The 18,542-nt window shown below is 43.4% G+C and overlaps 1 protein-coding gene across 3 annotated transcripts in view; it reads right to left on the bottom strand.

Annotated features, from left to right (window-relative positions):
* RHOBTB1 (Rho related BTB domain containing 1) overlaps positions 1-18,542 on the bottom strand; it is a 70,505-nt gene that overhangs the window by 34,886 nt on the left and 17,077 nt on the right. The window contains exon 1 of one of the 3 annotated variants that reach the window (XM_073685416.1): positions 5,962-6,532. The exons of 1 other annotated variant lie outside the window; for it this stretch is intronic. The gene's annotated coding sequence lies outside the window, so the exon portion shown is untranslated. Of the gene's footprint in view, positions 1-743; positions 945-5,961; positions 6,533-18,542 lie in introns of those variants that run through there. One more of the 3 variants, XM_073685417.1, reaches the window with a different exon arrangement.

Genomic DNA, 18,542 nt, shown 5'->3' with positions numbered 1-18,542 from the left:
GAAATCTGTTGGGCAAGATCCAATTTTTATCAATGTAAACGTCTTATATATAACTGTGACATACCAGAAATTCATATTCACCCTTTTGTTTTCCAAATTTGACACTAAAAAGTGCTTTAAACACGTGTTTTGGTTTCAGAGCTTTGTTTCCATTGCATAATGAGTTACCTCTTTGTCTATGTTTTTTGGAAATCAGCTCCAAAATCCTCCTCAAGAACGCTTAAAAAACTATTGGAAAACTCCCCCTATTCTTTCCTGTAGGAAATTGACTATGTTGTTTATATTATAATAGCGTTTTGAAAAGGTTTTTTTTTTCCTTAAGACTTTTTGTAAAAATGCCTGGTAGAAAAAAAAGTGCATGTCACTTGATGGAATCTACTTCTGTAAAAAAAAAAAAACTGTTCCAAAACTCTTGAAAGCCACATCAGGCAAAGAAAAACTCCTCTAAATACTCCCCCACATCAGGCAAAGAAAAACTCCTCTAAATACTCCCCCACGAAAAAAAAAATTTTTTTTCCTAAAGTGTTTTTCAGCTTGTAAATCTCATTTGTTTTTGAAAGCCTCAAAAATTGCACGTGATTATAGTCTTAAACAACAAGACAGCCCACTTCTTGCCTTCCTAACTTCTAGATAGATACAGAACATACTAAAACTTGAAGTTATACAGCAGTATGTGAGTTAATAATGTCTGCTTTAGTCAGTGGGTACAGTAAGAACGACAATGAAAAAGTAAAGTTATTCACCTGTATGCCAAGAACGAGGAAAAACTCAGACAGTAGCTGTGAACACAAGGATTTCAGTCTTGATTGAATGGTCAGTGGCACCAAACTTCTGATCATGGCATTTCCTATGACTGGATGTTGCTACAGATCTCATCAGACTCTCATCAGACAGAGGCTGCTCCTTGAACAGGAGGCAGTCAATTGCCGTTCTGAGGTTGAACTTTAGTAGACAAGACAAATATGTGGGCTTGGATCCGGTCCTAGGAACTGACATCCCGTCCCTCACTGTGACTCACGTCTACAGATGACAAATCCAAGAGGGTTACAGGTGTGCCGCTACCTAGTCAGCACCTGACGAGATACCTGAGTACAAAGGTGCAGCGCCCAGTCTTTAGCTATTAAATGATCAACGCATTCTACATTAACAATTGTACATTCAGTAAATACCTCCATTGTGAGTACGTTAGTGAGCATGGATACCTATACTTATCAGTAATATCTATTTCAGGAAAGTAAAATATTTATGAGCACACTAGAGGTTGACTGGGAATTGAAAAAGTTAGGGCCAATTCACACATCAGTTTTTGTCATATGTGTACTATCTGTTTACTTCATGGGGACACATTACAATCAATGTGCCTCTCCTCAAGTCCTTTATTTCTGTTTTTGACGGATTTTACACAAAAATAAAAACAGAAACATGTCCTACTTTGAGCCAAGATGTTGATTAAAGTTGCCAGTTTAATTGAATGAGTCGGTGAGAAAAACAACTAACACTCGGATGTCATCCACGTGTCAGAGTTCTATCAGGTCTTAAAGAGGTTGTCCACTACTTTATCATTGATGGGCTATCCTTAGGATAGGTCATCAATATCTGATCGGCACCCCCGCTGATCAGCTGTTATCAGTGGTGGCCGCTGGCCGGAACGGCTCAATTGCAGAGCTGCTCTGTTGTCTAATAGTGGCTGCGGCAGGGAACTGCACATCCGCCTCCGATGTGAATAGGAGACGGATGTGTTGTACCCTGTCGCGGCCAGAAGACAGAGCAGCTTCGCAATTGAGCAATTCCGACTGGCGGCTGACGACAACGACACCGAGAACAGCTGATCGGAGGGGGCGCTGGGTGTCGGAATCCGACCGACCAGACGTTGATGACCTATCCTACGGCTAGGTCATCAATGAAAAAGTAGAGGACGACCTCTTTAACGGGGATCTGTCATCACATTTGAGCAATCTGACTTCTTAGTATTGGCATACAGGTTATAGACTTCTGAAAAAAAAAAGTCATACCTGTGTGCCTCATGGATGATGCCTTGTTGTGGATAAATCATCTTTGATCGCTTTATATAAATTACCTCTTCCAGGCTATGGGGCAGACGATGCCTGGAAGATAACTCTGACTCCTCTGTTTCTCCTCCCACGTTGTCAATGTGTCCCTGTGATGTCAGGTGCACGGCCAGAAATCCTGTGCCTGCGCATCCCAACTGAACTGCTGTTGCTCCTCTTCACTGTTCCGCCCTTCTATTGACATTGGCTCCACTTTTGTTCTGCGCAGGCGCTGGATCGTCACTGCAACTTCTCCTCCCAGTGTTCTCCATCGCACAAAAAAGGTGCAAATAACATGCTTACTATGGAGGGTGGAAGGAAAGAAGTCAGGAGTGTACCTTTTTTTTGCGTGCCGGAGAACACTGAGACCGGAAGTTACAGTGACTCAAAATCGCGCAGACATGTCTGATATTGATCCGGGTGTCAGATCAAATCGGTAATGCAAGTCTATTGGCCTGTGAAAAAAATCATATGGTATCCGAGTGCTGTCCATTTTTTCACAAACTATTAGATAGCAGAAGGGGGAGACATTTTTCTTTCACATACAAGAAAACTGATGAAAATCGAACCAAATTCTGATGAAAATCACTGTTGAAACTCAGTCTGTTTTTCTCGTAAGTGATAAAAAGTGACATCTGAATGAGGCCTTAAGCCCCCGTCACACTAAGCAAGATCGCTGCTGAGTCACAAGTTTTGTGACGCAACAGCGACCTCAGCAGCGATCTCGCTACGTTTGACACGTAGCAGCGACCAGGCCCCTGCTGTGAGATCGCTGGTCGTGTCGAAATGGCCTGGACCATTTTTTGATCGTTGAGGTCCCGCTGGGTAGCATTCATCGGTGTGTTTGACACCTTACCAATAACCTCGTTGGCGACTCAGAACTGAGACACATAGGCGTGCATTTGCGTTGCATCGTTATACAGGTCGCTACGGGTCGCCGTATCATTGCTGCGTCGTTGGGAAGATCTGACTGTTTGACATCTCACCAGCGACCACATAGCGACGCAGCAACGAATCCTGCCAGGTCGTATCGTTGTCGGGATCGCTGTAGCGTCGCTAAGTGTGACGGTACCTTTAGCCTGAGAGCAGAAAATGTGCCAGTGGTGATCTCCGCTGGTTAACTTTCATAGAATCATAGAATGGTAGAGTTGGAAGGGACCTCCTGGGTCATCTGGTCCAACCCCCTGCTCAAAGCAGGATTCACTAGATCATCTCAGACAGATGTCTGTCCAGCCTCTGTTTGAAGACGTCCATTGAAGGGGAACTCACCACCTCTCGTGGCCGCCTGTTCCACTCATTAATCACCCTAACTGTCAAAAAGTTTTTTCTAATATCTAATCTGTGTCTCCTCCCATTTAGTTTCATCCCATTGCTTCTAGTCTTTCCTTGTGCAAATGAGAATAAAGATGATCCTTCTACAATGTGACAGCCCTTGACATATTTGTAGACAGCTATTAAGTCTCCTCTCAGTCTTCTTTTTTGCAAGCTAAACATTCCCAAATCCTGCAACCGTTCCTCATAGGACATGGTTTGCAGACCAGTCACCATTCTGGTCGCTCTTCTCTGAACTTGCTCCAGTTTGTCGATGTCTTTTTTAAAATGTGGTGCCCAAAACTGTACACAGTATTCCAGATGAGGTCTGACCAAAGAGGAGTAAAGACCGATAATGACTTCACGTGATCTAGACTGTATGCTTCTGTTAATACATCCCAGAATTGTATTTGCCTTTTTTGCTGCTGCATCACACTGTTGACTCATGTTCAGTCTATGATCTATTAGTATACCTAAGTCTTTTTCACATGTACTGTTGCTTAGCTCTATTCCTCCCATTCTGTATATGCTTTTTTCATTTTTATTGCCCAGATGTAGTACTTTGCATTTTTCCCTGTTAAAAACCATTCTGTTGGTTGCTGCCCACTGCTCCAGTTTATTTAGGTCTTTTTGAATCCTCTCTCTCTCTTCTCTAGTATTAGCTATCCCTCCTAGCTTTGTGTCATCAGCAAATTTAATCAGTTTACCCTCAATTCCTTCATCTAAATCATTGATAAAGATGTTGAACAATACAGGTCCCAGGACGGAGCCCTGTGGTACCCCACTTGAGACATTCATCCAGCTGGATGTGAAGCCATTTACTGCAGCAAAGTCATGATGAACATACCTGTGACCTCTGCAGCCGATCACTGACTTTTTAGTTGATGCAGCATCACCGCTTCAGTCAGTGATTGGCTCCAGCACTCACATGGATGTACCACAAGTCATCACTACAGCAAAGTACACAAAGAGCAGTGGGGACCAGCAGAACCACAGGGTGGGAGTGACAGGGAATATAACATGCGACTTACCAGTTGTTTTTTCTTTGTAATTTTAACACATTTCCTGTATGTAAAGGAATTATCTGGTGGATCTCACTTTCTTGGCATTCACTGGACGGGACTGGCAGCGGGTCGCCTCACCCGAATTCAACAGCCTTAGGACTTGTGCAGACGACAATAAAAAATAAGACAAGTGCTATCCGTTGTTTTGACGGATACAACTCACCCCCATGTTATCCAATGAGGCCGTGAACGGGTCCAAGGAAAAAAAAACAAAAAACGCAGCATTCACAATTTGCCTCCGATATTTGGATCCCGCTCGGCCACTCAAACTCTATGGGTTTGTGGAAAACATTGGACCGCACTCGGGTGACATGGAGAAACTTTTTTTTTTCTCCACCTCCGAGGAAATCGGATTCCACTCTGATCAAACTCTGATTAGAGTCTGATCAGTGAGCAGCATAATCGGACCAATATTCTCGGATGAGAGAAAAACAGTGGTGTGACCCTAGCCTTATGGTTATGTATATGATCCTGTTGAGTTTGGGTCAGGAGACCAGCGTCCGGTGTGGTTATTGTGGTCCGTACTCAGAACGTGAATGTTGTACATGTGACACCGGCCTTAGGTTCATATAAATGATAAGACAGGACTGCCACAGTCACTTCCCATACGGGTGTCATAGTATACGCTATATTCTTATTCATACATGTTACAGCATTGCTACAATTCTATTTGTTCTATTCAATACTAAATAGAATAACAATGTGTATAAACATAAACACACACACGTGTGTAAAGGTGGATGTAATGATATTCCCTGACGAATATGGACTCTATTTTTAAACAATCATATGGCAGCGTTCTGCGCCTCGAGCCCCCTCACGCCTTTCTACAGAACGGTTGTCACAGCAACATACAACACACTCCATAGACACAACACAGCCCGAGCCTCCGAATAAACCTAGCGCTGCCATTCAGTGTACACAAAGACAATTTGTGGCACCATAACCCAAACACACACATGCATCTGATATCCCACCGCAGCCTCGTCAGGGTTAAGTGCCAGCAGCGTCCACTAACACACACGAAAAAAAAAAAAAAAAAAAAAACACACAAAGCCCCATTACATCCGCCTTGATCTGCTTTATTTCCTGGCTGAACTGATAACGCCTCTCTCCCTCTTGTGTTACCGTTATTTCAACGTGCCGCACATCAAAAGATCACCGGGTGATCAGAGAACGCAGGAATCCGAGCGGCACATACCTGCGAGTGCGGGATCCTGTGTACATGTATGTGCTGCATCACACAACATAGGCAAAGCCAGGATGAGCCGCAGGCCGGGGAGAAGTCATCTGGCCATGGTGGGATCCCACTCCAGCAACATCTGCATGGAGTTTGCACCTTCGCCCCGCGTTCATTATCGTTCGCTCGCACACTTATTAGGCTAATTGGCTTCCTAGGAAATTAGTGTGATCCCTGAATAAACAGTGATCTTCACTGGGGACGTAGTCAAAAATATAAGTGCATTTCTGTACAACGCTACGGAATATGTTGGTGCTATGCATATCATATATATATATTATAGTAATATCATACAGACCTGGTGTGTTCTCCTCCCTGGATCACTTGTTATCCCCGAGCCTCCAGCTCGCTATTGTTCTCAAGTGCTCGCTTGCAAGGATGGAGGTGCCAGGCTGAGTCTAGGCACAAGTTTGCAGAGCACCATCGCTCGATCTCATTGTCTCCTTTCTTTGCGATGACAATCCCTACCCCTATCCATCTTAAAGAGCGATCTTTACCCTTTTTAGCATCTCCACCCCCTTTTTTTTTTTTTAATCTCCGCCCTCCCGCAGATACTTTAGGGAAGAAAAAAAAATGTGAATCGAGCAGCGCAGGGCAGTCTAATGTAAGCCGACCTCCAGCTGCAGCAGCAGCAGCTCCGCTTCGTGACGTCGGCGCCCTCCCGTTCTATTTATATCCGCCCGATTGGATTTCATTCATGAAAAACAACGAGCGTTCAAAGCAGCGGAACGCAGGCGCGCGGCCGCCTCAGAGCGCGCCCCCGAGCGATCGGTCTGCCTGTACGTGCGGCGGCGGCTCCGTGCGGCTTGTAAGCCTGGCGGGCACAGTAATACAGCACGGTGCACAGCCGGGGCCGCAGGGCCGCAGGCGGCTCGTGTCACTTCAATGGAGTGACGTCAATGTAATGACAGCTTCTCCATTGCAGCGCACGTACTCCAGTCATTCTTTACCTCCCACTGCCCTGAGGAGGGAGAGAAGACAACAGTGGTCAAGTTCCACATCACTTCTGTCCCATGAGGCTTCCTTCAGACTGTTTTTTGGGGTCAGAGTTCGTTTGTTTTGGCTTGTAAGGAGCACCATGAATTTCATGTGGGTTTTTTTTTTTTTGCACTTTGTGCTTTTTGTGATTATTTTGTTAACGTATCTCCCCCCAACAATGCTAGAGCCTGACTGGGGGGGGGGGTCACAGAATGCAACCAAAATGTCAGCATATTGCTAGAATGGCGCGTTACAGCTGTTCACACGTTGCGTTTTTTTTTCTGCTGGCAAAACCTGCAGTAAAGAAGCTGCTTACAGAAAGCAGGTTTTGCTGCATTTTTTTTTTTTTTGCTGCATTTTTGTTAGGTACATTTGTGTCTCTTCTGCATGCTGATAAAGTTTAGTGCCCCCCCCAAAGAAAAAAACACAATGTAACTTCCGGAGTTTTCTGCACCAAAAACGCAGCAAAACCCGATACCTGCTTTTTTTGCTGCATTTTTGCACTTGCTCATTGCTTTCTATGGGTGAAAAAACACAGAAAGTTGTGACGTGCTGCAGTTTGCAAAGATGTGGCCGTTTTCCAAATCGGTCAGAAAAAAAAACAAAACTGTGTGTGTTTCTGAAATCTCATAGCTTTTGCTGGTACTGTAAAACACAGCTTAAAATCTGCATAAAAAAACGCAGCAAAAACGCAACATGTGAATGTATTGCTTATTGTTAATGGCCTAGTTAATGACCTATCATTGGGACAAGTCATTAAAGGGGTTGTTCACTACTAGGACAACCCATTCTTAATCTAAATGTTTGGCCCCATAAAATAGAAAAGCCTATACTCACCTCCGGTGCCGCCATCGTTCCAGCGGTGTCAGCACTCGCGGTCCCGGGGCTTTTGTGTGGATGTTGTGACATGTGATGCCCGGTGCCCAATCAGCGCTGACGTCACTGTCCCCACCTTCGAACAAATCGGACATGAAGAGGAAATGAGAGCGCAGCCCTGACTTCCTCATGATATTCGATTTGTCTGAAGGCGGAGCCAGTGACGCCAGCAGTGATTGGGCGCCGGGCATCATGTGTCATAACAACAGCACAAGAGTCCCGGGACCACGAGTGCTAACACCACTGGAACGGCGCCTGCACGGGAGGGGAGTATAAGCTTTTTTATCTCATCAGGGCCAAGTGTGGGGTATGAGAAGGGGTTCTCTAAGTAGTGGACAACTTCTTTAATTTCAGATTGGTGGTGGTCCGACACCCGGCACGCCCACCTATGAGCTTTTATCATTTATGTTCGCAGCTCGATATATACAATGTGCACAGCAAGAACAGCACAGCTCCTAAGGGCTCGTGCACACAACTGATTTTCTCGTACAAGTGCAATCTGTGGTTTTCACAGATAGCACTCGTACCCATGATATTTTATGGGGCTGTGCACATGTCCGATATTTTTTCTCGGACCGAGTGATATGCGGAAAAAATCTGAGAGATGTCCAATTTTGATCTGACTGTTGGATCAAAATTGACAATGCAAGTCTATGGGTCCATGGAAAAAGTCAGACTGCACTTGGATGACATTACAGACTGACAAAATGGAGAAGGTGGAGAATTATTATTTTTGTTTCCACATCTGAGAAAAACTGATGCCACTCTGACCAAACTCTAATCCAAGTCTGACCAGAATAATCGGACCGTTTTTTCTTGGATGTGGAGAAGTCGGTCGTGTGACGCTACCCTTACACTGTGTAGTGACCGTTTCCAAGTACTGCAGGATAGTCCCATTCATTTCAATGGGAGCTATCCTGCAGAACTCTGGAAAGGCCAATACAAAGTATACACTGCCAAAGCTGATACCAGCTGAGCGGTTGTACGTGTAGGACATCAGACTCCATCAATCTGATACTGATCATCAGTCCCTACGGAAAGCATCATCCATATCACTGTTCTGGATAATAAATTTATGTATAGGGTTAATCTGCAATTAAATAGCATTACAATGCTGTCTGTCCGTCTTACTTAAAGAGCGGCTATAAGGAGAAAATTAACTTATTCTAGGAGTCACTGGCTATAAGTCATGGGGGCATGCACGGAGCAGCTACAGTCATCACTCACAGCACAGCTCACTACAGTGTTGGCTGGGCCTGTAAGCAGGGCCGACGTCAGCACCCGGGCAAGTGCCACTCGCAGTTGGGCACCCCGCCGGGCTATGGGCAGAGGAGAGCGGTGCGCCCGTTCCCCCCCCAATCCCGTTTGCTCAGGGCCCTGGCAGCCGGATACTTGCCTCTTCCCGTGCCTCCGCAGATCCGCTGTCTTCCTGCTGTGCGCTCCCTGTGACGTCTCAGGTCAGAGGGTGCAGTGACGTCTTTCCACCTCGCCCTCCCCTGAGCAATCACAGGCAGCGCAGAGCGGGAAGACGCCGGCGACGCTGGAGTCCGGAACTGAGCAGCGGTAGCAGGTGAGGAGGAGTGAGGTGAGTATTTGATTTTTTTTTTAATGTATGTAGGCATGGGGCATTATATGGGGGGGGGGGGTGACAACCTGCATGGGGCATTTTAAAGAGACGGGGGTGATATTCTGCATGAGGCATTATATGGTGGGGGAAAGGGACATCCTGCATGGGGCATTATATGGGGGGCAGAGGTGACATCCTGCATGGGGCATTATATGGGGGGAAATGGACATCCTGCATTGGGCATTATATGGGGGGAGAGGTGACATCCATCCTGCATTGGGCATTATATGGGGGGAGAGGTGACATCCTGCATGGGGCATTATATGGGGGGGAAAGGGACATCCTGCATGGGGCATTATATGGGGGGAGAGGTGACATCCTGCATGGGGCATTATATGGGGGGGGGGGGGGACATCCTGCATGGGGCATTATATGGGGGGGGGAGGGACATCCTGCATGGGGCATTATATGGGGAAGAAAGGGACATCCTGCATGGGGCATTATTTGGGGGGAGAGGTGACATCCAGCATGGGGCATTATATGGGGGGGAGAGGCGACATCCAACATGGGGCATTATATGGGGGGGAAAGGGACATCCTGCATGGGGCATTATATGGGAAGGAAAGGGACATCCTGCATGGGGCATTATATGAGGGGTGACATCCTGCATGGGGCATTATATGGGGGGAGGGACATCCTGCGTGGGGCATTATTTGGGGGGGAAAGGGACATCCTGCATAGGGCATTATATGGGGGGGGGAGAAGTGACATCCTGCATGGGGCATTATATGGGGGGTGACATCCTGCATGGGGCATTATATGGGGGGAAAGGGATATCCTGCATAGGGCATTATGTGGGGGGAACAGCCTGCATGGAGCATTATATGGAGTGTTATAAGGGGACCAGTATCTTGTACGGGGCGCTATATGGGGGCCAGTATACTGTGTGGAGCGATTCGCCGGTTTCTGAGCTATTGTGGAATTTACAATAGATATCACTCCTGTAACGTAAGAAGTGAAATATTTGGCATTGTACTATATATATATTTCTCTGCGGTATCTGTGCATCATGAATCGTGGTATGTATTAAAGGGGCCCACTGAGACTCTTTCACCCGGGGCCCAGAAAAATCTGGAGCCGGCCTTGGCTGTAAGCACGCCCGACACCTTGACAGCTGGCTGTGCAGTACATCTGTGCAGAGGGAGCTATCAACCAAAGGGCCAGGACGTGTTTACAGCCACCTATAACAGTGTAGTGAGTGATGCTGTGAGCAATGACTACAATCGTTCCATTTACACCCGTATGACTCTAAGACGGCAGCTTCCGGGTGGAAATAAGTTAATTTTATCTTAAGGCTAGGGTCACACTGCAGTATATTCTCTCATCCGAGAATGGAGCAGATTATGCTAATCACACTCTGATCATAGTATGATATGATTTTCTCGGATAAGGAGAAGATGTAAGAAAAAATTTCTCCATTTTCTCCATTGTGTCAGTCTGTGGAAATCAGATTGCACATGGATGTCATCCGAGTGCAGTCCGATGTTTTCCATGGACTCATTGACTTGCATGACCAAATGCCATCTGAATATCAGATCAAACTCCAGCATACAGCGATTTTTTTTTTCCTCTGACCAGCCAGTCCGAAAAAAAAAATCGGACATGTGCACAGCCCCATAGAATAACATTGGCCCGAGTGTGATCTGATGCTTTGTGGGATTGTACTTGGACCGAAAATATGGTCATGTGCACAAGCCCTAATAGTGACACTTTCAGAAAGGCGGTCAGGAAGCATTATAACCCTATTTATGTGCAGATTAACCCATATCTAAATAGCGTTTTTCGAGGTGACAGGTTCCCTTTAAAATAAACAAGCATTTGCAATGATTTTTTGTGTAGCTACGCTGGAGTACTACAAGTACCAGTAGACATTGCAATAGTGCTGTTCTACTTTGGAGACCTTTTTATCCTTATGAAGAGGTGGTGAGAGGAAACCGCTGTTCAGAAACCGCTTATAAAGGTGGTGAGAGGAAACCGCTGTTCAGACTGTGACCATTTGTTGTGCGATGTGAGCCACAAGAGTGAAAACATGAACTAGTTGGCAATGAATTTCTAATAATACAGCAGGGCTCTAAGGGGTAGCATTTCTACTTGTGGAGAGTAACAAGCCTAGCCTGGCATGTCAGAGTGAGGAGACTTCTAGGCTATGCATGCTCCTCTGGGAAATTCAGAGAGGAAAAGGACTGGAACTCTAACGCCACCTATTGGAAGCAGTGATTCTAAAAGTCAATATATAATCTTTAACGAGCAATGTTTTATTGTTCATTACCTACAGTATCTCATTGTTGACTTACAGCTAACATCTGAACAGAGTATTTGAACAAAAGGAAAAAGACTGTAAAAATAAAGGGATTGTCTGATGCGGAAAAAAAAAAATATTTCGTAGGCCTGAATGTTTTCAAAATAACAAAGGAAGGTATACTCAATTTATATCACCCCTTTGCTTCTTTAAGCAACATCTTTTCTGTCTTGATGTCAACAGGACAGTAGAAGCCTGTGATTGGCTGCAGCGGTCAGGTAGTCATCAGAGAGACATTCGATTGCATGCTCTTTTAGGAAACTTCTCTTCCAAAGCTTGCGTAGACCTTCAGAGCGATATTGTTTTTTCAATATTAGATAGCCCCTTTAACACACTTTTTTTTTTGTGGTGGTTTTTTTGTTTTATGCATGCTGCATTTAGAAAAAAAAACAACACACTAAAAATGCCAAAATGCATCTAAAAACGCCACAAGAAAGCAATGTTTGTTTTGCATTTTATTATTCCCCTTTTCCTTCCTTATTGTGTAGATTCGCTTTTTTAAAATATAATCTACTATATTATGCTGTATATTTTTCATACGTTCCGTGCGTAAAATCCACAGCAAATAAAACAATGTGTGCTTTTACCCTATATGTTCTTTGCTGGAATATATATATACGGTGCATACAATAATAATACTAATCTTTTTATTTATATAGCGCCAACATATTCCACAACGCTTTACAATTCAGACAATTTACAAACATTATCGGCACTGTCAATGATCCTATATGATAATCTTGCAATGAATATGTTTAACAGGTAGTGAAAATGGAAAGTTATCATACACTGCATTGGTTGATCCTCCCCCACCATTAAACGGAGAAAAAAAAAATGACTTCCGGACTTTCTAGAAATGCCCAAAGTGTTAGTTTCTTTCTAAGAATGAAATATACAGTGATAATAAAAGTGATACCGAGATATCCTGTCTAGAATAGCACAGGAAATCAATTAGAACATCAGTAAATGCTTAAGTTCAGTTGCTCAAAAGAAGCCGAGATGATACAGGAAGGTCTGAATGTCAACTCTGTAGCATTTCTCAGAATCTTTTGAATACAGCAGAACATTTGTAGGCGTGCTCCACTAATCACATGAAAACTCTTTTTAGCGTGAATTTGTTTTTTTTTTATTCCATTAATTTTAACTATTTTGTGTAATACACAAAGAGAATCTGTCAGCAGGTTTTTGTTATGTAATTTAAGAGCAGCATAATGTAGGAGCTGAGACACTGAATACCATATTATATCAGTAAGGAGCCCTGGATGGGGACATTATAACTGCAAGAGACACGGGATTTGCAACATTATACCAGAAAGGGGCCTAGAAAGAAAGACATTATTACAGGATGGGGGCCACGATGGGAAAGATTTTTACAGGAAACAGCCAGTGGTGAACAGGCATGTCATTATAGGATCTAGGACTCCACAAGGGCCCTTACATCTGATCAACATGCAAGTGGGGGCCCAGGTCCAAATTTTGCATCAGGGACCATTGAACTCTAGTTACACCACTATCTGGAAGGCTTTTAAGAGAAAATGTACTTTAAAGATTGGGTCGGGAACCATAGCCAGAAATGAGACTAGTCTGGCTCTGCACTGGCCGACTCTTTCAAGTATTGCCAGAGATGATTGACAGGTCTCTCCTTTGTATGTACATAGGGAGAGACCTGTCATTCACCTGCTGTGGCACTGGGAATAGCTGGCCAGGGACGGATTTGAACTAGTCTCTTTTCCGGCTATGGTCCCTGGCTCGATCTTTAAAGTATACAACTCTGGAGTTATTTGGCTTGTCAATGGAAATCCCTGAATTTTCCCAAAATAAGGGAAGTAATATTGCAAGTCAATACTTTTTTCATCTGAATTAAGAAATGCAACAACCACGCAAGAAAGCTTTGTCTAAATGGTTCAATGGCTGAAAAACAATCCCTTTTAAGCGTAATATCTTGGGTGACTTGTGACTTTTTATTTCTTTAGTGCTCATATTCCAGAAAATGAGAGCTGTATCTCTAGGTGTTTTCCTATTTTAGCGTAACGATACATATTCACTATATAACTGAAGTGTAAGAGAGGCTGAAAACGCAGTATACACCCAGGCGTGCTCGTTTACATCTGCGTTTCTTAATTCCATTGTTCTGGTCCATCATAGGGAACAACAAAATTAATGGAAGTGGCATCACATGCTAGTCATTCGGGCTGGGAACACTTGGTGCATGATTCTATACAGATTACACTGTCCATCAAGACCAAGTGGGGTGGTGTTAAGCAGGGTTTGGTCTGGAGACCTGGAGCTCTTCTTGAGGATTTTAACTGACCTCGGAGCACTTGCATAATAATTTATCTAATGGAACAAACATATTTTTTTTTCTACATTGATAATTTAATCTACGGTCACACAGGTATGTTTGACAATGTCTTAAAGTGCCTTCCTTGGCTTGTATATGGTTAAGTAGGCATAAACCATTTGATAGACTCATTTTAAAAGGTAAGCAGAATAGGGAAGCCTATTGACAACAGGAAATCCTTTGAGTTACTACAGAAAGGATTTCCTGCAGTAAAAAGAAGCCCTCTTTCAGATCTTCTGTGTCTTCCTTCCATGACATATTCAGTATAACCAGTAAAAGGCTTCCCACATCCACTCATATTGGTCTCATTGAGAAGTGTTTTAGCAATGCAAACCACCATAGAAAAATAAAGTGTGGATTCACTCTTAGGCTATGTTCACACGTTGCGTTTTTGCTGCGTTTTTTTCCGCAGGCAAAACCTGCTCTCTTGGCAGTAAAGAAGCAGCTTCAAAAAAGCAAGTTTTGCTGAGCTTTTGCTGCTTTTTTGCTACGTTTTTGTCAGGGTACATTTGTGTCTTGTGCGTGCTGATAAACTTTAGTGCATAAAAAAAAGAACATGATTCGACTTCATTAGGTTTTGGCACCAAAAATGCAGCAAAACCTGATGCCTACATTTTTTCTGCACTTTTGCTGCATTTTCGCATTTAGCCATTGCTTTCTATGGGTGCAAAAAGCTGTAATAGATTCAGAAATATCTGTATATAGGACGCCATATTTACTAATACATCTGCCTCCTGGTCTGTGTATGTGCTCTGCTTTCAAACATTTCCCAATCGCGTTTTGCTTACAACTATGCTCTTGCCAGTTACTAATTAATCAATGGATAAAGTAGATGGGTGAGGTTACATTTTGGCACATTCCTAAATAGAGTTATCTCTGTCCAAACATATTGAAAGTTTTTGATTAACAAATTGGCTTAAAGATTGTTAGACAAAGTCCCATTTTTGCAGAATTTATTACAAAGGCATACTCGCAAAATCAGATTTCCATTTAAAATTGTGTCAGCTAATTTTCTTATGCAGATATTGAAAAAAGAAATAAAATATAGCAATATACACAAGAACAGAAAAACAATATTTATTTGTCCTAATGAGATTTACTGTAGTTCTAAGAAACGTAGAGGTAGCACCTCAGCCTCAATGCCTCCCAGGCACATAACACAACAGAAGACATTGGTATAAATCTGCCATTAGGTCTCAACCTTCTATCAACACATCTGCTTTCCTACATACTCCTCTGAAAAAAACTATTAAATTTAAAAAACGGATAAATCTCCAGCCGTGTTGTATATTTATAGATCTTAACTTTGTGGCAATATGACATTTTTGAGGTCATCTGCTCAATCCCAGCTATTGGTGTGGACAATGAGTCACTGATGTCTCACAGGTTTGTTCCAGTGGGTAATGTTGGTTCAGGCACGTTTTAATTCTCAGCTTTCATTCACTTGTGAGGTTGTCAGACGCTCACAGGTCAGAACAAGGTGAAAATGACAATAGAGAGATTTTTTGGAATGAGGCAGCAAACATTTGGTCAATAGGTGATGGTTGTGCCTTTTATGGGCTACTAACTATCCTACAGGTTACCATTCATTCTGCTATGAAAACAAATATTTGGCCAGATCGACATGTAAGTAAGATTCCAGTAATACCGTCCAACACCTGGTCACTAAGGTGCGTCACAAAGGGAATGTTAAGCTGAGCCTGTGGGAAAGAAAAACAAAAAAAACAGGTTCGCAACAGACCTTTGTCATGCAGTTGGTGCAGTTAGACAATATCTTCATGATGAATGTTCTCTGTTGACATGCCCTAATAGAAGAAGGGATTTATTTTATGGCATTCCATTGACGGTGCACGTGAATAACCACGTTCTGCACTGCATCATATTCAGCTGATACAAAAACTTAAAAAGCATGACCTGGTAGTCTGATTTCTCACACCACCAGTTCAATCAGTGGCCTACAATTTGGAGAAATTAGGTTATTTCCATGTGTGATCCATCTAAATCAGGAGTGGGGAACCTTTTTTCTGCCAAGGGCCATTTGGATATTTAAGCCATCCTTCGGGGACCGTATAAATTGTGCACCAACTCTGCCCATGCTTTCACTGTTGTCAGGACGTACTGTTTCATCGCACGCGCGTCAGGGTTCAGTAGTGAACACTGAGCGAGCTCACAGAGCAAGAGGATATTAAAAGGCCGGTGGCCATCAAAACACAGCTACCTGTCCAAGCAGTCCTGATGAATACTCTGGATGGGCTGAACCATGTCCAGTTCTGACAAATAAAAGAACTAGGATGAAAATCTATGCGAATGCCTGGATCTTCTTGACTTTATATCTATTTTCCACGCGCACCACTGCCAATAGTGTAGTGGAGATCACTTTGGATTTCTGCAGTGCAGCAAATGACTAAATAATACACTAAATTTCAGTGCAATGAATTTCATGCAGGACACAAGAAACACAGGTTAACTCATCTAAAAGAGACAAAATCTTTGATGTCAAATGACAAAATTCCATTAGTGTTTGTGCACGGACCAATTATATGCCAGTCAGAGCACCAACATAACTATGCCAACACTAATCAGCCAGTTTCAAGACAAAGACCCAGCTCTATCATTGCAGAAAAGAAGAGATTAAGGCTGTCTAAAACATCAGAGCGCTGCGGAAAGATCAAAGTTATCAGTTTATATTGTCAGACAAATGAAGTATAAAAATAGCCTAATTTCTGTAATTCCTCCTAACTGAATATTACGTTTTGTCATTAAATGAGAATTCTATTGAAAAAAAAGCAATATACAATATATACAGACATCATCATTTCACTCATGTAAGGGAGTTGAACCGAGAAGTAACATGGCAACCGCTTATACAAGACATGACTTTGAACTGTATTGCTTAGTTGGACCAGTGAAGTAACTGGCCATCATGAGTTACGTCACTCCCTGTTATGTTATGGTCATGCTGTTTAACCTGTTCTAATATGTTGTGATTGCTGGCCCTTCCAATAAAGTAACAGTATCCTTTTATGTATCAGGCACTTTGCATCAAATGCTTGGGTCAGACACAGTGATTGAGAGTTACGTGAAGCATGCATATCACTGAAGCCAGTCAAAAAGAACTCCTTTTGGTTTTTTTAGAAGCACTAACTTTAAAATGTTTATTCTATTAATATATTGCAGTCATCATATGGCACTGTGTACTTACAATTGCTCATGTCGCCCTTCTACCCAGCTAATTGTTCTCTTTTCCATTGGGTCTATGATATCATGTGATTAAAAACTGACTAGCTGAATCCTTCTAAGCTCTATGTAGAAACAGGAGGTAAATTTTTCCCTGTATGAGTCATAAGTCACTGCAAAAGTTCCTTGTAGGGGGAGGTGGGATCTGCTGGGTTAGCAGTTGACGAGTGGAATGATAAATGCAGGGACAAGAGACTTCCTGTTTCTACATAGAGCAGATAAAAGAGAAGAATTAGCTGGTAGAAAGGCAAAATGAGCAATTGTAAGTACACAGTGATATATAATATGATGCCTGCAATATATTAAAGAGAATCTGTCACCCCCTGTAATTAAAACAGTATGTGGGTTTTCTTGCGTGCCCCGGGATGGGAACACATCAGAAACTTGTAGGAATAAAAAGACATTTCATACCAACAAGACTTCTAATATGAGGCATACAGGTAGGTATAGATTTACATTTCTATCACCTGTATGCCCATATTAGAGGTCAGATAAATGCCAGGGGGTGACAGATTCCCTTTACGAGGGTAAAAACTTTGATGGCAGGAGTGCTTCTTTAAGAGACTGCAACCATTAGGACTGCCTGCCTAAAAATGTTCAGGTTAACCCTGCGGCTTCTAAGTCCGTCACTATGCAATGGAGATATTTAGAAGCAGAAAAATGCGACAGGTTTTTCAAGAGGCATCCACTTCAAGAAACGCTTAAACAGCATCACTGTATACACAGCAAAGTGGTTTTCCCATTGAAAGACCTTGAGAAAGCGCTGAGTGTGCGAAACGGCCTTAGGCTGTCTGCTCTACATCTCTCATCTGTGTGTGTATATGCACCAAATAAAGTGATTCAGATTATTTAAAGATTCAGTTGGGTAGTGCTGTGCCTGTTTCTCTGTTCTCTTCTTGGAATCTTCATTTGTATGTGGATTTTGAATACTGACTACCACTAGTTGATCAAAATGAGCCTTTTGCCACTGCTATTCCAATTGGAGTTGAAGGTGTCATAGAGGTAGTGCCAACTATTACTTCTATGAAAAGAGACCTAGTCCAGGGAGGCGTTTGCTTACTAAGACTAGTTGGGTTTCAGTTGCTGCCGTCATTCCTCCTGAACATGATTGACAGTCCCTGCGCTGCCAACGTCTTCACAGTTTGCGCTCCTTCAGGCACCTCAGTTCTGCAGGGGGCAGAGGGAAACAGAAGTGCCGGCATTGCAGTCATGGTTAGAGGGCGGGACTGCAGCTACACAGCTACAGAACCTGAACAAGTCTCAGTAAGTAAATGTGGCGCCCCTGAGGGTTCGGTCGCCACAGGGGTACTGCATCTCTTTAATGAGGTGTGGTATCTCTCCTTCGAGGTAAGGATGGTGCAGCTGTCAGGACGCCACCTCTGCATCCAACACTACACCTCTCCCACCTGAGGGGGGCTTATATGCACCAGGGTGCTGCCCCAGCCGGGATAAGAGGAGATGGGGGGAACCAAAGATAGGGGGAACCATGTAGTGGGTGAGGGTGGAGGACACACTTTTAGG

The sequence above is a fragment of the Phyllobates terribilis genome, unplaced genomic scaffold (genome assembly GCF_046119375.1).
Source record: "Phyllobates terribilis strain yellow unplaced genomic scaffold, ASM4611937v1 Scaffold_5__5_contigs__length_657084704, whole genome shotgun sequence".
Classification (NCBI taxonomy): domain Eukaryota; kingdom Metazoa; phylum Chordata; class Amphibia; order Anura; family Dendrobatidae; genus Phyllobates; species Phyllobates terribilis.
The sequence above is the reverse complement of the archived record's forward strand: the minus strand, read 5'-3'. Positions and strand labels throughout refer to the sequence as shown.